This window comes from Trichosurus vulpecula, chromosome 7, assembly GCF_011100635.1.
Source record: "Trichosurus vulpecula isolate mTriVul1 chromosome 7, mTriVul1.pri, whole genome shotgun sequence".
NCBI classification, from domain to species: domain Eukaryota; kingdom Metazoa; phylum Chordata; class Mammalia; order Diprotodontia; family Phalangeridae; genus Trichosurus; species Trichosurus vulpecula.
Window position 1 is genome coordinate 68,766,967 of NC_050579.1, and position 10,595 is coordinate 68,777,561.

At 37.8% G+C, this 10,595-nt stretch overlaps 1 pseudogene; it reads right to left on the reverse strand.

The window, feature by feature from the left end:
- Positions 1–9,518: 9,518 nt before the first annotated feature.
- On the reverse strand, positions 9,519–10,247 carry LOC118857551 (annotated as a pseudogene).
- Between the last annotated feature and the right edge of the window lie 348 nt (positions 10,248–10,595).

The window sequence follows — 10,595 nt, forward strand, 5'->3', positions numbered from 1 at the left end:
CCACCTCTGGTAGAAAAAGAAAATTAGGTCAGTGTTGAGTTTAAGATGTCTGTTGAACATCCAGCTTGAGGTGAGTAAAAGATATTTGGAAAATGTATGAATTTCACAATTCACATTATGAAACTGGAGGTTGTCAGAGTTTAGGGATAATTATATCCATAGGAGCTGGTGGGATCACCAAGTAAAATAGTATAGAAGGAGATGAGAAGAGGGCCAAAGACAGAGCCCTGTGGGACATCCACAGTTAATGGGCATGATCTGGATGAGGATCCAGGAAAGCTATGGAGCAGTCACCTGGTAGGTAGGAGAAGAACCAGAAGAATGGTATCCCAAAAACCTAGAGAGAAGAATATCAAGGCAAAGAAAGGGAACAAGTGTCAAAGATTGCAGAGAGGTCGAGAAGAAAGAGAATTGGTCATTGGAGTTGGCAATTAGGAGATCATTGGTAACTTTAGAGAGAAAAATTTTGGTTGAATGATGAGGTCAGAAGCCAAATTGTAGGAAGTTAAGAAGTGAGAGGAAAGAAAGTGGAGGCACCTATTGTAGAGAACCTTCTCAAGGAATTTAGGGTGATAGTGGGGATGGAGAGATAAAGTGAGGGTTTGGGAAATAGGGTGAACATAGAAAGTATGTAGTTAGATGGAAGGTCCCACTTTACCTTTCCACTCTCCAGAGACATCAAGCTAGAAATTGGCACACCAGGGGATGAAAATTGATGAATCCAAGCTTCTCCCAACTTCAAGTCATTCTTAACTTTTACCTCTCACTCACTCAATGCATCGAATGACTTGTCATGTCTTATTCCACCTCCACAACATCTCTTTCTCCCCCTCTCTACTCTCTACCACCCTGGTTTGATTCAGGATATTCGATATCATTCATTTGTTATTTGTCTTTCATTATTGAAGAGGACCATGACATCCAAGAGGTGATGTAAATTTTGATCTGCTGAAACCTTTTTTTTTTTTTATTTAGGACCATGCCTTAATCCCAGATCACTCTGACTCTCATTGATTGGGCAATAATAGGTCCCAGGCCAAGCCCCACTTGGTCATTGTTTAGGCCCTGATTGGCTCAGAGTGAATGTAAATAGCAATTCTTTCTATTTTGGCCAAAAACCCTAAGGGTCTTCCCCTCCCAGAATGTCAGAGGACCTGGATTCAGATACTACCTCTGATACTACCTGTACTGCCTTGGGCAAATCACTTCATCTCTCTGCCCTTCAGTTTCTTCATCCATGAAATGAGAGCACAAGACGAAGTGGCTTCCGAAGTACCTTCCAACTGTACATCAATGACTCCATAATCCTGTGAGCTCTCTTGGCCTCAGTTTCTTCACCTGTAAAATGCGAAGTGCTAGATCAAATGATCCCTAAATCTTCTTTCAACTCTATGATATTATCAACTTATGAACCTATGATCGAAAACAGTATTGGGACACTCTTACGGCATATTGGATTTAATTCAGGTTATCCATGTGTAGTGCATTATGTCAGACACCAGAAAAAAAACAATAGGGTCCTTCAAGGAAGTTTACTAGCTAATGAGGTGGGGGGTGATGTGTATGAAACAGAGAGCTGCATAATTTGGATACTATCAGTTATATCTGCAGGATGTGTAAAATAAGCCCAAATCTGTTAGGTTTAGACAAACATTGCATATGATTGGAGTTATAAAGTTGATTTTTCTCAAGGAGAAAACCACTGTTTAAGCTGATCCCTGTTTTTAAAGCCCTTTCAGAAGTTCATTTAACATTTTCAGGCCATCAGGATGCTATTTAAGAAGTTATTGCTTTAATTTACTTAAGCACCCAATAAAGGTTATCATTCTCTGGGAATCTCCCTCAATATATGGATTTTATGATAATTTAAATTGCTTTCAAGCCATTAGTTTTCTAGGGCACGTCTTTGTGATGTAGATCAGAATTACTTCCAAATGTCGGTGGAAAAAGAGGACTCCAGGAAGAAAATAGCCAACTTTCATTCCTTGGTAGTTTAGACATTCACCTGCCCGAAGGCACAAGTCTGACCACATGATTCCTTCCTGCTTTTTTGCAACTGACTTGCCAAGTGTGTTGATCACAGACTGCCTCCAGCTGGAGGAGGGCTCTGACCATCAGCCAAAGTTCAGCTGCTCCTTTGGATAGCATCAGTACCATTTCATTCAACAAAAAATTTATTAAAGGCCTGTTCTACCTGTGACTGACTACCTATGTGACCTTGGGCAAGTCACTTCATCTTCTTCAACTTCAGAATTTATTCCTCAGTTTAAAAAATGACATGGTCGGGCTAGATTACCTCTGAGTTGCCAGAGGGATGGTTCAAAGTTCTGGGCATATAAAGAAAAAAAGTGAAGCAAAGTACTGACAGCAAAGACAAGGGTTATATCTTCTTAAGGGAATGGAGTGGGGAATACTATAGATAGATAGATAGATAGATAGATAGATAGATAGATAGATAGATAGATAGATAATCTATATCTATAAAGATATATAAAACAAGTATAAAACAGCTGGTGGTGGGACAAAGGGATTGTGAAGGCTTCTAGAAGTGATACCTGGGCCAAACTTTAAAACAACAAAAGAATCCTCAGAGGAGACAAAGACTGTAGGAAAGAGAGAGAGAGAGAGAGAGAGAGAGAGAGAGAGAGAGAGAGAGAGACAGAGAGAGAGAGAGAGAATGAATTAGGCAAGCTCCCAGAACAGAGGTGGGGTATCTGTGTCCTTGTTTTGCTGAATGCAGACTTCACAGAACAAATCCTCTTAATAAAAGGATTTGTTCTGTAATACTTGGACTTAGTCCAAATGCTGTGCCTGAGGACCTAGAGGGCCACACAGACATGAGAGATATCAAAAAGGAGAAGGTGCTAATATCTGGGGTAATAAGGAAAGGCTTGAAGTAGTATGTGCCAAACTATCTGTCTTCAAGAATTTAGGGATTCAAATCAATGCAGGCAAGGAGGCATTGCATTCCAGAAATAGGAGGCTAATTGTCTAAAAGTCCAAAGGGAGAAGATGGCATTTAATACATGGGTCACAGCTAGTAGGTTAATTTAACAGGAATATGTGCGTGAAGGAGAATGATTTGAAATAAGTCTAGAAAGACTAGGTAGCTAGAATCTGGAGAACTTTTAATACCAGGCTCAGGAATTTGTTATTGTATATGACAAGCAATAAGGAGCAATCCAAAATTTTTGAGTAAGGAGTTAGAATCATATCTGTGTTTAGTAATAACAATTTGGCAGCTTTAAGGAGAATAAATTGAAAAGGGAGAAGACTGGAAACAGAGACACCAATTAGGAAGTTACTGTAACAACCCAAGTGAGAGAAAATAAAGTCTGAATTAGGGTAGAGGATGAATGAGTAGGGAGAAGGGAAAGATGTGAGAAACATTTTGGATGTGATATTGACAGGATTTTGCAAGGAAGGGGGTGGCAGGGTGAATGAGGGTGAATGGAAGAACCAAAGACTATTCCAAGATGGTGAAGCTGAGAAACTGGAAGAATAGTGGTAGCAGTAGAAAAAATAGAGAAGAATGTTTTTTGGGGGAAAATATGATGTATTATTTTGAATATGTTGAGAGTAAAATATCTAAAACACAAATGGAGATGTACAGCAGACCAGCTGGTAATATATGACTAAATGTATTATATATGACTGAATATATATACAGGGTGTCCCTAAAGTCTGGACACATAGGCAAAAATGCATGTTTTGAAATATTTGGAATATTAACAGACCTTAGCCCCCCTTGACTTCTCTTTCCAGGGTATGCTAAAGGAGAAAGTGTACTCAATGAAAATCACAGATGCAATACACTTGTTTGAATGCATAAAGAGTGAATGTGCTAAAATTGACAGCAATGTGGAGTTACTGTATCGAGTTCATGTGAATCTTGCAAAGCACATCAGTCTTTGCATCACAAATGATGGAAATCATATTGAAGATGTTATTTTGTAATATTCCAATTAAATAAAATGTTGAAAATTTCATTCATTTCATTTCTTGAAAATATGCGTTTTTGCTTATGTGTCCAGACTTACGGAAAACTCTGTATATGTGTGTGTGTGTATATATATGTACACACACATATACATATATATATATATATGTGTGTGTGTGTGTGTGCATATATACATATATATAAATATATATGTGTGTGCATATATACATATATATATATTAGGTGAGTGTAATTCAGGAAAAAAACAATTAGGGTTATATACATAGATATGAAAAAAACATTTCCATAGAAATGATTGTTGGGAAATGATGAGCTCAGTAAGCCAGATAAAGTAGAGAGAAAAGAGAAGAGGGCCAAGAGCAGCTTTTGGGTACCCCCAAACTAAGTGGGCCTGAAAAAGACATCATGATCCTGCATAGGAGAATGAGGAATAGTCAAGTACATGGAAGGAGAACCAAAGAAAAGTAGTGTACAAGAATGTACAGGGGGGTGCTTGAGGATGTCGGGAGATTGTGAAATGTGCAGCAAGGGAGAAGGAACTCATGATGGATGGCCTCAATTTTCTCAGTGAAGTAAGAAGTGAAGACATATTCTGAGAGATGGAGAGTTGAGGGAATTATAGGGGATATAAAGTTTGGAACAGGCACTATGAGGAGTGAGAGAAAGTAAATCAAAGAACAATAAAAACTTTTCTATGCAATAGTGAGTCTTTTTAAGATTAGATAATGTTAACTTGCAGTGGATCACATCAGCATCTTTAACAATTTGGGAGTATAAGAGAAGAAGGTGAATGGTAAAGACAATCCATGATTGAGAACTGACAGACAAGAAATAGTGTTACGACAATGAGATAAGAAAGTGAAAGATAGCATATATTTGAGAGAAAAGAGGCCAGTGTATTAATTAGTGTTTAATTAGTTAATTGGTGTTAAATTGGATAAACAAGAAATAATGGAGGAATTGTGGGAGGCAGATACTCAAGGTTACAGTAAGGATAAAGAATAGGTTTATGAGGAATGAAGCAGAGACAGATGGAAGGTCAGAAGATTATGACTAGTGAAAGGATTATGCAAAATATTGTTGGTGGCACCATTATGAGTAATGATGACAGTTGAGGTGTAATCATGAATGTGGGTGGGTGCAGTATAGTAAATCTATAGATTATGGAAGTTGAGGAATCAGGAGGCCAATGTATTGTAGTTAATATCAAACCCCCACATATGAGAGGAAGATTCAGTTGAATAAAAAGACTATGATTCAGTTACTCAACTTCTTGAGAAAGGAGAAAGAATGAAGTGGAGGCTAATAGTCACCATGCAAGGATTTAGATAGATGGATAGAGTGAACTTCAAAGAAGGGAGATTGCTTTGTGATATCGACAGAGAGAGGACTGGAAGTGGCAGTGAGAGCATCAAATAATTGAATATAATATAATAGATAGAATTGGTTGAGTATCAGGGCTCCTGAGTTTGGGACCCAGAGTTCTGTCCATAATTAGCTATGTGACACTGTAAGACTGAATTAATGTCTCTAGAAATTGATTTCTTTCATGTAAAATGAGAAGATTGAGTTTCATTTTTTAAAAATCAGTATCTTTTGTTTATCATTTCATTTCCCAATATATTCCTCTCCCACTCCACCCAAATAGTCCTTTATTTAAACAATAGTAATAAAAAGAAAGAGAAAAAAGCAGTTCTACAAAAGCAATACGTCATTCAAGTCAGATAGCATATACGTTGTTCCGCATCCATAGTCCCCTGTCTCTTCAAAGAATAGAAGGAATCCTCATATCTCTTCTTCAGGGTCAAGATGATTATAATGATCCATCATTATAGTATAGTTACTGATTTTTGCCATTGTTGTTTTGTGCTTTACACTGTTACAGTCAGAGTGGACATTGTTTTTCTATTTCTGCACACTTCACTTTGCATCCATTCAAATAAATATTCCCATACTTTCCTATAATCTTCATATTAATCATTTCTAGGAATCATAGCAAAGCTTTACTATTATTACAATCATGTACCACACTTTTAGTTGTTCCCCAACTGATATGCATCTAGTTTGTTTTAAGGAGGTATGTGCTATTGCAAAAAGTGCTACGATAATATTTTGTTGTATATGGGTTATTTTTTCTTTTACTCTCTGGAGGAGCATATTTAGTAGTGGACTCTCTGGATCTAAGGTTATGGATAATTTAGCCCCCTGCTTAGCATAATTCTGAATTGATTTTCACAAAAATAGACTAATTCATAGCTCTATCAATAGCATATTAGTTTGTCATCCTAGCCAATTTGCTGTGTATAAAAGTTGTTTCAAATTGTGTATCTCTTATTTCTAGGGATTTGGAATAATCTTTAATTTTTTGTTAATAGTTTGCTGTTCTTTTGAGAGCTGTTTATATAGGTGTGCTTTGCTCACTATCCACCAAGAAATCAATCATTCAACAAACATTTATTAAGGGCTAAGAATATTCCAGGAATATGTTTGTTTTCCTTTGTTCAGATTACCCAGAAGCATCATTGTTTTTGTTTCCTTTCTTCTTAGCCCCAGTGATTCCAAAGGTTTATTTTAAATATTTAATTTTTCAGAAATAAAACCCTACCTATGGCATATCCTATACAAAATTACATAAAAATAAATTGAATAAAAACATAGCCCAATACCGGAAAGCTTAGACAATGCAGAAAGGAGAAAACTCTCTATGTACATAATATTCACTGAGGATTGTACCAAAGAGATAAAATATTTCTGCAACACATTTCATAGTGAGACAGTATGCATCTTACATGAAGGCAGCTAGGTGGTATGGTGGATGGAATGCCAGGCCTGGAATCAGGAAGACCTGAGTTCAAATTTGGCCTCATAATACTTATTACCTATGTGATCCTGGGCAAGTCACTTAACCTGTCTGCCTCAGTTTCCTCAACTGTAAAATGGGGATAAAAATAACACCTACCTCCCAGGGTTGTTGTGAGGATCAAATAAGATAATGTTTGTAAAGCACTTAGTGCAGTGTCTAGCACAAAGCAAGTGCTATATAGATGCCAGCCTCTGGGCCAGCACAGTTGTGACATTCTTTTTATTTATTTTTTTTACAATCAAATTGAGAAGCATTTATTAGGCACTTACTATATGCCAGGCAAAGTGCTAAGCTCTGAGGACACAAAGAAAGGAAAAAATAAGTCCCTGCCCTAAAAGAGATGACAATCTAATGGAAGAGAGCTCACAATTACTGTGTGGAGTAGAGATTTACAATTTTATGCTTTCCTCTTTTTCTATTCTTCTTTGTATAGAGAAATGTTCATGTTTGTTGACTTTATTAAGTTCATAGTAATAAAACATTTTAAAAACAAATGAACAGGTATATGGAAACATATGCAAAAGACAGACATAAAAATCAGCTAACGTCATAAATCTCAATCTCATGGAGCAAAATACTGATAGTGTGATAGTTAGACACAAAGACTGATGTTAGGGTATTTCTGGAAATAATGGGTTTCATTTTGTCAAGGTATTAGAGGACACCCTGTTTCCCAGAGCTAAGGCCCAGTAAGCAGGCTGTGCGCTGAGCTTGGCATAGCAACAATCCTTTGCACTCACCCTCTGGCAAAATCGCATAATTATTGCGTTGCTTTGACCAGCACCAGGTGTCTTCTGAGCTCAGACAAGTACCCATGTTTGGGTGATGAAGCCTGGCTATGAATCAAAGTTGTCTCATTATTGCTGTCACCCTTCATTATCATGGCTGCAGCTTACTGCATAGCCATTAGTATGACATTGAGATCTCCCCACACTGGCTTGCGCCCTCCCCACTAGGGGTGGGGCCCCAACACCTGTCTAAATCCCCTCTTTGCTTGCAAGCCATTTCTCTAACTTAGAAATTAAACTACGGTTTGATTCCTGACTCTCCTGTCTCTAGCTTGCTCTGTTTGGCTCTGGCCACTCATGGGTTAGAGGCCGGTTCTGTCCCATTGACAGTTTTAAGATGAGTAACAAACAAATAATTATGATCAAAACCATTAGATTTCAACATGTGACTGCCCATTCATTTACCAGGAAAATTTTTCAAAAAAGTGACTGAGTTCAATAGCTAATTACTTCATGCTTTATATTGTATAGTAAAGTCATATGCTACAAGGAGGTGTTGTGAACCTACATAAAGTTAGCTTACTTATAAATGGAATCTTCTGCATAGGTGCTGCAACAATTTGGCTAGAAGCTGCTGTGGGGGTGAAAAACCGACACAAGCCCAGCAACAAGAATGGTGCAAGCACAGGTTCTTTTGATCTGCTTTACTAAGGAAAGTAACGTTATGGGGTTAACAATCTTACTTTAATCCAACATATACACACATCATGCACTTAGTTCAGTGGAAAAAGCCAGAACCCTGAACGTCAGAGCAAATAAAAACAAATTACAAACATACATTCATAAACAGACCAAATACAATTCATAGTTACCAAGAAACCATCAACATCTGAGTTCAGCCAGGAGGCTCTAAAATCTGCTGCCCAGAATCCCGTGCCTCCAGGAGTGACAGCCTCCAGAAAATAGCTCTGTTCTCTCTTTTTATACACTCTTTAGCCGTCATCAAACATCATCTGAGCAACCAGAACTTAGGCTCGTACTATTGGCTCTGGTCATAGCCACTCCTCTTAGGACCCTGAGGCCTTCACGCCCACATAGGCTTAGCACCTAGTAGATAGGGGTTTGGGCCTGGGAGGAGTAGTAGTAAGACTCAATCAAAGACACACAACTTAATTGATATTACAATACGGGGGTAAATGCTGCTGAGATACAAAGGCAGACATCAGAGCTACAGAAGCATGTCAATTCCTTTTTATTTAATAAAAAAGGAAACCAAAATTATGAGAGGACAGTTATGATGCTAGTAGGACTGCGTGTAGTCCAAAACAATTCTTGGAGGTATTTTACACCGTCTACATCTCTTTCTTCTCCCTTTTCTCTTAGTCTCACTTGTTTCTAGTTTCCTTTCTTCCTCTGTGACTATCCCTTTAGACCTGCCAGGGCCAAGTGCCAACCTATTCTGCCTTTCTTGTTCTAACTCAAGGACTAAGAGGTTGCTGATAACCCGTGAGTCAGATCCAAAAGCGGTACAGGCAATGTCAGATTCAAGGAGCTTTCCTAATTCTGGAGCCTTTTGTTTGTAAAGATTTTTACTATTTTGGATAGCCTATTGTGAATATGGTAACTTGTATATAAATACATATGTAATTGGTGTCTTGCCATGTTCAGGTGCTGCCAGTGAGAATGAAATGAGCTCTTCTTCATGTTAATACCTCTTATCCCATTTATGTGGAAAAAAGAAGTAAAATCAACATTGGTCACTGTCAACCCCAAATAAAACTAAGAAAAAGAGGTTTCATGAATACAGTTAGCAAGAGAGCCTATAAAATCCCTGATTATAATCAACTATGCATGGACATTAGTCATACCCGTAAGTAAACAAAAATAAAATAGTCAGTGGTTGCTTGGTATCAAGAGTCAGCTGGCCCTGAGTTCTGGATTAGAAAGGTAGACAGGGGATTACAGTCTATTGTTTTTTGAAGAGGTCTCCAGAAAACATTTTGGTGATAGAAGAAGTAATTTCCTTTTGATGCTTTTTCCATTTCAGTATATTTTCTATCAGCTCTTCTGTCTCTCCCCCCAAGACACTCATTTTTGTTAAAGTCCTATCTATATTTTTCATACTAGAGTCTAAACAAGGAATGTTTACTATGGCCTCAATATGGGCTTCTAGTTTCTCTATGAAAGTCACTGCCAGCTTCTATAGGCAAGTTCTCCTGGCACAGCAGCTTCATCAGTTGATGTTGGAGGGCCCTATTCTCCTTCAGTACAGTTTCCAGGTGCTGATTCATGCTTTGCAGTCTCACATTTTTGAGCTAGAAAGAAAAGATGAATAATATCTGGTGTATCCTTTTCTAGTGTTAAGAGGTTAAATTCCAAGGTCTTCTGTTTGATTTCAGCTTGCATATCTTTAATCTGCTTGATTCTTGAGAAGTTTACCAAAAAGGGAGTAGGATTCTTACATGAATGTAGTATCTCCTTGAAGTTATCTGAAAATCTCAACTCCTGTACTCTTCCAAATCATAACCCATCCCTGATTTCTTTGATCTCCTTGGGGTTACCAGGTGTAAAGTTTCACAAGTGTATTTGCCCTTTTAGGTTAAAGAAAATCTGGCCACACTTGAGTGATGAGACCCAAGGCTAAACATTCAGCCAACAGTAGCCCCACTTTGGTTGGAGAGGTCTCCGTGACCATCAGCTGGCCAGTTGTGACATTCTTGATTCAGCAGCTACAGCTATCTTTGGAAGGGACACAAATTTTCCTCTTTGTTTTTATTGTCAAGCAATGATTACAGTCTATGGAATATGGTGCTTTTGAAAGGGCAAGAGTAATATTTGTTTGAATTTATTTATTTATTTTTAGTTTACAACACTCAGTTCCACAAGTTTTTAAGTTCCAGATTTTCTCCCCCCTCTCTCTCTCCTCCACACTCCCCCCCAAGATGGCATGTAATCCAATATAGGTTCTACATATACTTTCCCATTAAATTTATTTACACAACAGTCAAATTGTAAAGAAAAATTATAACCAATGGAATGAATC